Raw genomic sequence first — 12,388 nt, forward strand, 5'->3', positions numbered from 1 at the left:
ATGACAATTCACTTAACTTATACGTTTTTATTATTAATTACTTAATAATTTTAAGGCAACGGGTTTCCTCAATTTTTCTAACTTAAGTCAGTTTATCACTTTTTACAGTGGAAGCCTATTTATGAAATACTGTGTGTCATCAAGCAGCACGCAGACTCAAGCAGAGTAAAACAAGCAAAGTTTCACAAAAGTCAAATATTTCATTGTGTTTGGGGCAAATATCTGCACTCCTTGAATGCCGGATTTGGGGGCTGTAGCTAACTGCTGTAATCACTGTAAAAAAATTAATCAATAAACTATAAAAAAGTAAACTAAAATATTCCAGTTGTCCCTTAAATTAACATTGAGTATCTTAAAATTTCAAGTTGACTAAACTAAAAAATTTAAGTCAGCAGAGTAACAAATTATTTTAAGTTGAAAACGTTTTGAAAACTTTTTTTTTTACAGTGTACCGCACATGCTCAACTCCATCTAAAACTATTTGAAACAGTATTTTACTTATTCTCTTATAAGCAAAAGGTGAATAATATGCATTAAAAAGTATTTATTTATTTATTTACAAACACACATAAGGTTATGTTTTATAATAGCATCAGTTATAACAGGAAAATAAAAAAGTAAATGAACTAATGAAGGCAAAACCGTTATTAAAAGGGAAATAAAAAAGGAGAGAAATTCATATAAATTTGAACATGAAATATTGATATTAATTTATTTAAATAGTATATTTCATGGTTTTAGTGAATATTATTTTGTTTTTATTTTTAAAGTTTTTTTTTTTCAAATACAACATCTCATATTGTTCTATTTTTATGTATTTTTATTGTTTTTAGTTTAGAAGAATAAATGTTTTATTTATTTCAAATACAATATTTCATATTCTTTTCTTTACTTTCATTTTGATTGTTTTTATTTTAAAAGTATTTTTTATTTCAAAAACAATATTTCATATTGTTTTATTTTCTGTTTCATTTTGATTTTAATAACAAATATATATTTTTTCATATTTATATTTTCTGTTTTATTTTTATTTATTTTGATAAGTATTTATTTCATTTTTTTTTTATTTTTTTTACAAGATGTCTTATTGTTTTTAGTTTTTTATTTTAAAATGATTGATTTATTTTAATTTATTACTGAAAAAACAAAACAAATAAAAATAAAATATTTAATATTTTTATGTATTTTTTAGTGGTAATTTTTTATTTTAGGATAATTTGTTTTCATTTTACATTTTTATGATGATGACATTTTTTTTCTTTATATATATATATATGGGGAAAACAGCAAAATAATTAATTTGTATGGAAACAAATTTAATTTTCAATTATTTGTGCAAAATGGTTATTACAAGTGGTAAAAAAAAAAAAAAACTAAATTCGTACAAATTTGAACCTAAAATATTGGTGATATATTAAAGGGTCTATGAGAAGATTATTTGCTAGTAAAATGCTACTATTACTACTAATTTCATGACTATATAAGCACCTGAATCAGTTCAACTTTTACAGGTGATTCAAGTGTAATTGTTGTTTATACAGAACACAGGTGTGTTTTGAGTTTGAGTGTGTGATCCTGTCGTGACCTCACCGTGACCCCTTCCTTCCAGATGGCGAAGCTGAAGCTGCTGACCGTCAGGATGATGTCCCTGAAGAACGGAGAGCGGCTGACGGTGTTGACTAAATGATGACAGAATAATCATTTTTGGGTGAACTTTCCCTTCAGTGGAATCCTACAAAGAAGGCAATCCCAGAATGCACTGCGACAAGATCAGTTGAGTCGATTGAAATGTTGTTTATTAATATATTTCAATAATGAGAAGTATTGATAAAAATAGTGCAATCTAATTTCAAATTTTGTGTACTGTCAGATTTCCTATTGAAAAGCAAATAAATGATTGTAATTGTCACGAGTCCGGGCTGCAGTTCCTCCTTTCTCCACTAGAGGTCACCATCCTCCCGGACTCCACGCCCCTAACTGCACACACCTGCCGCATCATTCACCTGACACTCATTATTACACCCTCAGCTGTTCCCCATTGCCACAGACTATATTGTCTCCCCTCTTTCACCACTCTGCCTGGGTGAATTAATTGTTATTTGGTGTACATGGTAATGGTATTATTGTAGTGTTTGCTCTGGTCTGGGATACAAGCACTGTGTTTCCGTCTCGTATCCCATTCCTTTACTGCTTTGTTTTTTGCCGTGTTGGCTTTTTGTTTTGAATTAAAAGAGAGCCTCACCTGCATTTGGACCCTGACTTCGTCTTTTTCACGGCGCTCTGGAAGTGTTCTCTGACAGTAATTTTATAATATTGTAATTTATTATTTATTTTAAATTTCATATTTTCGTTTGTTTTTTTTTTAAATAGTTTATGTATTTATTTTAACTAATTTCAAATTAAATGTTTTTATCTTTATTTTAATATTTTGATTTTTTTTTTTTTTTTTTTAATTAAGATTATTTCAATTGTGATTTTGATTTTTAAAGATTTAGTAAGTGGCCCATTTTGATTGTTTTTGTTAACTATTTATTTTAATTTGGACTTTTTAAAAATCTTTTTAGTAAATTGTTTTATTTTGATTATTTTTAGTAATGTTTCATTTATTTAAATTATTTGATATTTTTATTTATTTAAAATATTCCATCTTTTAATAAGTGTTTTATTTTGATTGCATTATTGTTCTATTGATTTTATTAAATTTGATAAAAATAAAACGCTTATTAAAAAGCTTCAGTATTTTATTAGTTGACCTGCGTGTCCAGTTAACATTAAGAGAGCCAAAAGCTACTTTTGAAGGAATCAACGGAACATGAGTTCCAAAACAAAAATGAAATGGTGAAATCCTAGTATAAAGCTTGATTAAGATCAAACGCTCACAGTTCAGACACGCTGCTTTTGCCCCTCAGCACTAATGAAACCCAATCTCCTGTAATATTTCTGGAAATCTGGCAGGTGTAACTGGCTCGTTTTACAGGCTGAAGGTGGCGGTTTGGTGGAATTAGGTTTGATCTCTGCCAAAAGCGACGAGCTCAGGGTTTGTCTGATGCCTGTGGAAACCGCATGAACAATGAGACTGATGGATCTGAAGTCCTGTTTTATTGACTCATTACACACTCGTCAGCGTCTGAGAAGCGCCGCTACCTGACAGACTCATAATAACAGGTAATTGTGTGGTTTCCTCATTAATAGTGAAGGCTTTAAGAGACTTCAGGTGTTTTGCTGTCTCATAAAAATATTTAATACATATTTAACATACAAAAATAGTTAGTACTTCAACAATTTAACATTTAAGCATGTTCACATTTCTCTAATGGCAGTTAATGGTTACATGACATGCAGCTAAACAAAAATAATTTATTATTGTTTTAATTTTAATTTCCAAATTATTTATTTGAATTGTAATTTAATTTGTCATTTTAAGCAAAATATTTATTGTTTTATTTTGATTGTTTTAAATAAGTATTTATTAATATTTTTCATTTTTCAAATAAAATATTTCATATTTTTAGTGAACGTTTATTTTGATTTTTTTTGTTAAAAGTATTTCTTAATGCATTTAATTTTTATGTAAAATAAAATATTGAATAATTTGTTTTTGTTTTCAGATTATTAATGTATTTTATTTTGAATTTATTTAAAATAAAATACTACAATTTGTATTGTTTTACTGTTTTTGTTTGATTTTTTAATTATTTATTTTATATCAAATAATTTTTATCAACTTTTTAGTACTTTATTTTGACTGCTTTTATTTTCAAATGATTGCTTTAGCTTATTTTAAATGATTTCATCTTTTTAGTAAGTGTTTTATTTTGATTGTTTTTTTTTATTTTAAAAATATTTACTTTATTTCAAATAAAATATTTCATCTTTTTAAGAAACCTTTATTTAAATTTTTTAAAATGATTATTAATTAATTTCAATTGTACTTTGACATTTTTTTTATAAGTTTTATGAAGTATGGGGAAGTCGTGGCCTAATGGTTAGAGAGTCGGACTCGTAATCCAAAGGTTGCGGGTTCGAGTCTCGGGCCGGCAGGGATTGTAGGTGGGGGGAGTGAATGTCCAGCGCTCTCTCCACCCTCAATACCACGACTGAGGTGCCCTTGAGCAAGGCACCGAACCCCCAACTGCTCCCCGGGCGCCGCAGCATAAATGGCTGCCCACTGCTCCAGGTGTGCGTGCGTGCGTGCGTGTGTGCATTTGTTCACTACTCACTGCTGTGTGTGTGTGTGTGTGCACTTGGATGGGTTAAACGCAGAGCACCAATTTCGAGTATGGGTCACCATACTTGACAATACGTCACGACTGAAGTAAAAAAATTTCAGAACTTAGTGTTTGCTGCATCTATTTATATATAATTTAAAAAATGCTTCATAATGTATTTGTACGAAAATAATAATAATAAAAAAATCAAAGTAAACGATTTAAATCTCTAATTATTTACTCTTCATTTTCTACAGGCCGGGATACCGGGAGCAGCCGGAGGTTCAGGTTCTTGATCAAGACTACAATAGTGCTAGAACTCAACTATCACTCGTGACCTTGAATTCAAATCTGTGTATGTGTGTAAAAATGTGTTGTTTGGCTGTTTTGTAGTGTTTTACTCAGCAGACGTCAGTGTAAACTAGTTCACCATCCTAATGCAAGCACAGCCAGAACAGCAGAATGCAAAAATACATTTATCATGAAAATCAATGACATTACAAGCAGCTTATGTGCGTTAGAAGAATATGGCTCATTCCTTGGGATAGTAGAGCTGAAATCTGTCTTATGAAACATGTTTTGACCGTTCTGTTATTGAAATGCACAGATGAGCGTCTCACCTCTGTCACGACGTACAGTTTGGTGCTGATGTTCTCCAGAGGTTTCTGCTGTTTGGCCGACGACACACAGAGTTGCGCGAACCCACAGCCTTCCTCACCATCCGTTTATTTGATTTATTTTAGATGATGCACACATTATGCTGAAACTGTTGATCAGCTGGACCTCATGGTCTCTGTGGAATGAGCTGACAGATGAAACGGCGCTGTAGAGTCAGTGTTTGTAGAGCAGTGGTGTGATAGAGAATGTTATTTCAGAGCTCTGCTTATTTAACAGAGAGGCGTCATGCTGACTGCATTATCATCACTGCACGACCACAGTTAGCCTTGTGTTTAATAGGTCTCACCAAGCCAAATACATGTGTATCTTTCAGTGCTGGTGTCTCACCTGTAGGATAGTCCACTCTATTGTCCCTCAAGCTGAACTTCAGAGGACTGTATTCACCGCTAGAGCCAATCTTTGGTAAGGAGACCTGTGGTAAATGGAATCCAGTCATGGGTTACATAGCCCATAATTTCCCCAAGGTTAACAATTATTCCTGGGTAATCCTATTCATAAACGTACATTTCACACTGTACATTGCTACATTGCTAAACCCTGGGTAAACGTTCTGATTTGCATATTTGCTGTGTCAGTGTCATTGATTGGACAAACGCAGCACCCACCCTGTTTATGGAAGCTTGATTCCATTACAGAATAAAAAAAAATAAGTAAAAAGGTAATTGCGACTCTTTTCTCCCAATTGCGAGATTATATCTCATAATGCTGAATTCTAAGTTTACATTTTGCAATTTTTTTAACATTTTTTCTCAATTCTACCTAAATATCTCCCAATTTTGACATTTTTCTCAGAATTCTAAGTTTACATCTCGCAATTTTGACCTTTTTTTCTCATAATTCTGTTTACATCTCGCAATTCTGACTTTATTCTCATAATTCTGTTTACATCTCGCAATTCTGACTTTATTCTCATAATTCTGTTTACATCTCGCAATTCTGACTTTATTCTCAGAATTCTATGTTTACATCTCGCAATTCTGACTTTATTCTCAGAATTCTAAGTTTACATCTCGCAATTCTGACTTTATTCTCATAATTGTGTTTACATCTTGCAATTCTTACTTTTTTTTCTCAGAATTCAAAGTTTACATCTCGCAATTCTTACTTTTTTTTTCTCAGAATTCAAAGTTTACATCTCGCAATTCTTTTTTTTCTCAGAATTCAAAGTTTACATCTCGCAATTCTTACTTTTTTTCTCAGAATTCAAAGTTTACATCTCGCAATTCTTACTTTTTTTTCTCAGAATTCTATACTAAGTTTACATCTCGCAATTCTGACTTTTTTCTCAGAATTCTAAGTTTACATCTCGCAATTCTGACTTTATTCTCAGAATTCTAAGTTTACATCTCGCAATTTTGACTTTTTTTCTCAGAATTCTGTTTACATCTCGCAATTTTGACTTTTTTCTCAGAATTCTGTTTACATCTCGCAATTCTGACTTTATTCTCAGAATTCTAAGTTTACATCTCGCAATTCTGACTTTATTCTCAGAATTCTAAGTTTACATCTCGCAATTTTGACTTTTTTCTCAGAATTCTATACTGTTTACATCTCGCAATTCTGACTTTATTCTCAGAATTCTAAGTTTACATCTCGCAATTCTGACTTTATTCTCAGAATTCTAAGTTTACATCTCGCAATTCTGACTTTATTCTCAGAATTCTAAGTTTACATCTCGCAATTTTGACTTTTTTTCTCAGAATTCTAAGTTTACATCTCGCAATTCTGACTTTTTTCTCAGAATTCTATACTAAGTTTACATCTCGCAATTCTGACTTTATTCTCAGAATTCTAAGTTTACATCTTGCAATTCTGACTTTATTCTCAGAATTCTAAGTTTACATCTCGCAATTCTGACTTTATTCTCAGAATTCTAAGTTTACATCTCGCAATTTTGACTTTTTTTCTCAGAATTCTGTTTACATCTCGCAATTTTGACTTTTTTCTCTGAATTCTATGTTTACATCTTGCAATTTTGACATTTTTCTGACTGTTTACATCTCGTAATTTTGACTTTTTTCTCAGAATTCTGTTTACATCTCGCAATTCTGACTATTTTCACAGAATTCGAAGTTTACATCTCGCAATTTTGCCTTTTTTCTCAGAATTCTAAATTTACATTTGCAGTTTTGACTTTTTTCAGAATTCTGTTTACATCTTGCAATTTTGACTTTTTTCTCAGAATTCTAAGTTTACATCTCGCAATTCTTACTTTTTTTTCTCAGAATTATAAGTTTACATCTTGCACTTCTGACTTTTCGGTATTCTATTTTTACATCTTGCAATATTGACTTTTTTTTTTTTTTTTTTATACCAGAATCCAAAATTTACATCTCTCATTTTTTTCTCAGAATTCGAATGTTTACTGTTGCTAAGCATCTAGACGTAACGTTTTAATGCCACATTGTTTCATGCTGTACAAATCTGACGCTGTATAGGTTTGTGAAACGTATGATTACCCAGGTTTAAAATGCGTGGTTTAGAAATACGCTAACCCGGGTTTAGCGCAGTGTGAAAAGCCCTAGAGATTTATATGTCTTAAAACCATGTTTGTATGTATCACATACACGGATAAAGGGTTTACAGGTCAGGTTGAGGTGTTTGAACGTATTGGGAACACCATGAGGGTTTTCCAGAGGCTTTTCCTCCGATTTCTGTTTCACGTCTGTGAGGGACTGAGACACAACACGAGGAGGCCTAAGTAACTGTTATTTTTTTCATATTTTAAGAAAGGACAGTTTCTGGCAGCCATTGAATGTCTGTGATCGGGGCTTTGTGTCCGTTCTCTATCCCAAATACAGCACAGTACCGGACCACTGGAGTTGCATTGATTTTGTCCTGGAATAACAGGAATAATTAGTGAAATTTAAAGTAAAAATTGGCAGCTTTGGTTGGCAGAACTGATTTCTATGGTTTAATTTTACATTTAAATGTACAGATCTTAAATTTACAGTAAAAAAAGTATATTTCATAAACTGAAATATGGTAATATACCAAATAATTTACCTTTATAATTTAAAAAAAGTGTGTGTGTGTGTGTGTGTTGGGTCTGAAATTTACAATAAAAAGTTGGCAGCTGTGGTTGGCAGAAATTAGTTTTACAGTTTAATTTTATATTTAAATTACAGTAAAAAAAAGTATTTTACTTAAACTGAAATATGGTCATTTCCATATTGTTCCAATATGTTTTCATATAATTTACCTTTATAATATAAAAAAGTGTTGGAGGGGGGGGCGTTTTTTACAGTAAAAAGTCGGCAGCTGTTGTTGCCAGAACTTTACTCTGTAAAATCTGTAAATTTTATAGATTTAAATACACAGAACTTAAATTTACAATAATAATAAAAACATTTCATATTTCAACTGAAATATGCTAATATAACAAATACCTCTGTAATATACTGACAACCATTTTAAACAATTCACTGTATATTATGAGATTATTTCTTTTTCACTTCCAAAAACTGTACATTTAACAAATATGACTTGAAATTTTCCATTAGATCTATTAAAGAGCAAGGGAACTTACTGTGAACAATGAACAGGTTTTTACTGTAGCATTTTTACAGTTTTTTACCATTAATATTTTTTACAGTGTATCTGAATAAGCAAATACCATAACCCAGGATTGTTTTTACATAAAGCTAATGACTAGAAACTCACACAGTCTTCATTTATATATAATTTTTACATTTGAGGATGTGACATGATTAGGTTTTGTCACATTTAGCTCACATATGGACACAATATGGCAGTACACACAAAGTAAACAGTTGTAAACACACACATGCTCTTAATAACAGCAGGTTGAATTTTCTGTGATTGTGTAAGTGTGTTTGTATAAGGTATCAGTTAAACGTCACTTAATTAAATGACCTCTAAATAGATCATCAGGAGTCACATGCCTGGTTGTGGACAGCCGCTAGTTTAATCACACAACAGCTGTGTGTGTGTAACTCACTAGTTTGTTTGAAATGTTTTTGCCGCCGCTGCGTGTGTCCTGCAGTCGCTCCACATGTGCTGAGATATCCCATAATACTACCTGTAAACACAAAACAAGCTAATGAATATGCTGCATGTCATGAGTTAATATCTGTCTGTCTGTCTGTCCGTTTGTCCATCTGTCCTGTTTCCTCACCTTCAGTATGTTTTCTTTGGCCTCTACTGTGAGCACCAGATAAAAGCTCTGTCCGTATGTGAAGTCTCTGTCGAACACCAGCAGAAGTTCATCTTCAGGGTAGTCCTGCAGAAAATGAATAGAATTCCTTTCAGGGTGTCAACATTCTGAAATAGATCTTTAACCACAAGGCTACTCTAAACCAGCTCCATCTGAGGTTTGGGTCTTCTTCAGCGCATGAATGGGTTCAGAATGTGTTTCTGAATCTTACCAGCACTAATTGTTTGATGGGGCTGAAGTCAGACACGGACGCTCTGGTTTTCATGTCCTTTATGATGTCTTCTTTTTTCAGCAGCTTATAAGGATTTTCTCCGTTTCTCCATCTGGTTAAATCCTCATCTGCCCGGCAACCAAACAGCTCCTGTGTGGCAGAGGTCAGGACCAGTGGGAAGATGTAGTCAGGATGATCTGTGAGGGGTGGAGTCACTGCGATCAGGTATATAATACAGAACATAAAGTTTGGGTGGTTGCCAGAGGGTTGCTATGCATTTGATAGAATGTTGTGTTTGGTTGAGAGGGAGTTTCTATGCAGTTGCTAACTTGCTAGAGTGTTATGAGTGGTAATCAGGGGGTTGCTATGCAGTGTTGTTTTGTGGGTGGTTGCCAGGGGGTTGGTGCATAGTTTGGTTGCTAGAGTGCTGAGAACGGTTGCCAAAGGATTGCTATGTAGCAAAGACTATAGAAATACAAAGACGGTTCATTCCTATACTTATGAAAGGGAGAAACTGCAACGCGCAATATGGCGGGATAGTCCCGCCTTCTAAATGAAAGAGCCAATTGGTGATTGATAAAGTCACTGCGTCACTGCAGCGGCCGTTAGAAGCTCTGGTTCCCATAGAGACCTGAGGCTGGAGTAGCCGATGCGCGTGCACAGTCATAAGCGTGTTGGAACTATACATGCTTATTAGTTGGTCTAACCTGAAAAATAAGCTTTTTAAACACTATTTGAGCATACCAAACAACATTCATGGGGCTGTTCATTTCACATTTTCTTGCTGATTTGAAATGCAATTTAATTGCGAGTTCAGCAAGCCGTTTTTGAGATTTCACGATTCCCCCATTCATTTTAAATAGGACTTGGTCTTGTTTGAGCTGCCTGGGGGCATTGCAAATATGGCGGGCGAGTGAACAGACTTTCCTTGAAAGGGACTTTGTATGTAGTTACTAGAATTTTGTGGGTGGTTGTCAGGGAGTTGCAATGCAGTTGCTAGAGTGTTGTAGGCTGTTGCTAGGGGGTGCTATGAAGTTCCTAGAATGTTGTGGGTGGTTGCCAGGGAGTTGTTATGCATTTGCTAGAGTGTTGTGGGTGGTTGTCAGGGGATTTCTGTGCAATTGCTAAAGTGTTGTGGTTGTCAGAGGGTTGCTGTGCAGTCGTTAGAGTGTGGGTGGTTGCCAGGTGGTTGCTATGAAGTTACTAGAATGTTGTGTATTGTTGACAGGGGTTGTTATGCACTTGCTAAAGTATTGTAGGTTGTTGCTAGGGTTGCTGTGCAGTGGCTAGAGTGTTGTGGGTGGTTGCCAGGAGGTTACTATGCAGTTTCTAGAGTGCTTTGGGTGGTGGCAGTGGAATTCTCCAGTTACTCTTTGTTTAATTTCAGCACTGATATTAAAGTGATCTCATTTGAGACTTATATGTTTTAAAGGCTAAGTAACAAATACATTATTGGGAGGTTAAGTACTGTATCACAAAATGATTTGGAACATTTCCAGAATCTTGCATTGGGAGTTTTCACTCTTTTTGTCTTACAGGTATGACACGACCAAAGCCGTTTTGTCCAGTGTTTTACTGACAGATGTGCTCTTAAATGAGTGTTTTATACAAACAGAGATATCAGATATCATCCCTTCAGAGCGCTATCTGTGACGTAATTGAACCTGAAAGACTACCAACGGACGTGAGACCCGGCATACAGCATACAATGCTAATGAATGGTGACTGGAGCTGTTGAGATTCAACAATGACCAAATGAGCAGTGTGAACATTTTTGAGTGAACTATATCTATTCATGTCAAAGTGTGTGTGCATTTTGTGTGTGTGACATCACAGGTTTGGACACCTGAGGGAAATCCAGACCTCATCAGCACAATCTCTCTCAACAGGAACCAGCTGAACATGTTTTAACCGGTAACATCTGATACAAGCGACAGCATTCAGGTCATTTAATCCAGAGCAGTCGCTGGCGCTTTTCTGCAATGGAAACACATATGGTTTTATAGCCCATATAATTACATAATTGAGCATTCTCTACTAACTGAATACACGTGCCCTTTAGAAAACATGGATTTATTTAAGGAGGATTAATGACTGTACAAGACCTAATTTCACTGATAGGAGCAGTTTGTTATGATGCAGTAGCTTGTTCTTGCCACTAGAGGTCAGGAAATGATTTTACCCCAATGCGAACACAAACAAAAGTACAAAAGGGTATCAAGATGTATTTTTATGATGTGGTAACAAGTCCTGGCACTGCTGTAGCATCCTAATATGTAACCTACTAAAAAGTATGTATATTTTATGAGTAGGACAAGTAGGGAAATTGGACTCTGAGAACAAAAAAGACGAGAGAAAGGAGGTCTATGTGCCTCCAGACATGTTGTTTGTTACTCCGTATCATTAATCTGATCACAGCTCCGGGATGAATGGAAAAGAACAAGTGTATTTATGCTGGAAACCACCCAGAGATGCTCTAGTCTAAACAGATCTGAGAATCTGATTATGACTGATTTTGGGAAAAAAAGACCCCAGTTGACATTGTGAGTCTTCAGAGACAATATAATAAAAAGTGCTAAATATGACCCTATAAGAGCAATATGAGGCACTTACCAGGTTCTGATGCAGATTCATCTGCAGTGGGAGAATTATTCTCCTTTTTTTATATGCAAAAAAAATGCAAGTCATTAGAAACCTGCAGATGCTTTGCATACTGAGCAATGATTTAGTGTTAGTGTTAGATTATGATTAAAGCTTATTTGGACAGAATATGTGTATCTTTTCCCTTGATTTTACGGGCCTCTGTGCTCTTGGGTCTCTTTGGACTCGTGTCTGCCGGTGGAAAAGACAGTAAGAGAGAGATTTCTTTCTGAAACAGTGTCTGTGTGTTTTCTGCAGTCTGTGAATGTGTATGTGAATTTACTGTGTGCATGGAATAGGCTGAATGACATTTTTTTTCTTTTTCAAATGCAATGTGCTCCAGGTTGTCAACATCACTTTTTATTGAGTCATTTGAGATGAACACAAATTTGGATTAAAAATTCAATATAATTTATTATGCAAGTTTTTTTTTTTAGTTTTTTTGTTATTGATGAGATGAAAAAATAATCTTTG

Source organism: Barbus barbus (assembly GCF_936440315.1).
Source record: "Barbus barbus genome assembly, chromosome: 40".
Classification (NCBI taxonomy): domain Eukaryota; kingdom Metazoa; phylum Chordata; class Actinopteri; order Cypriniformes; family Cyprinidae; genus Barbus; species Barbus barbus.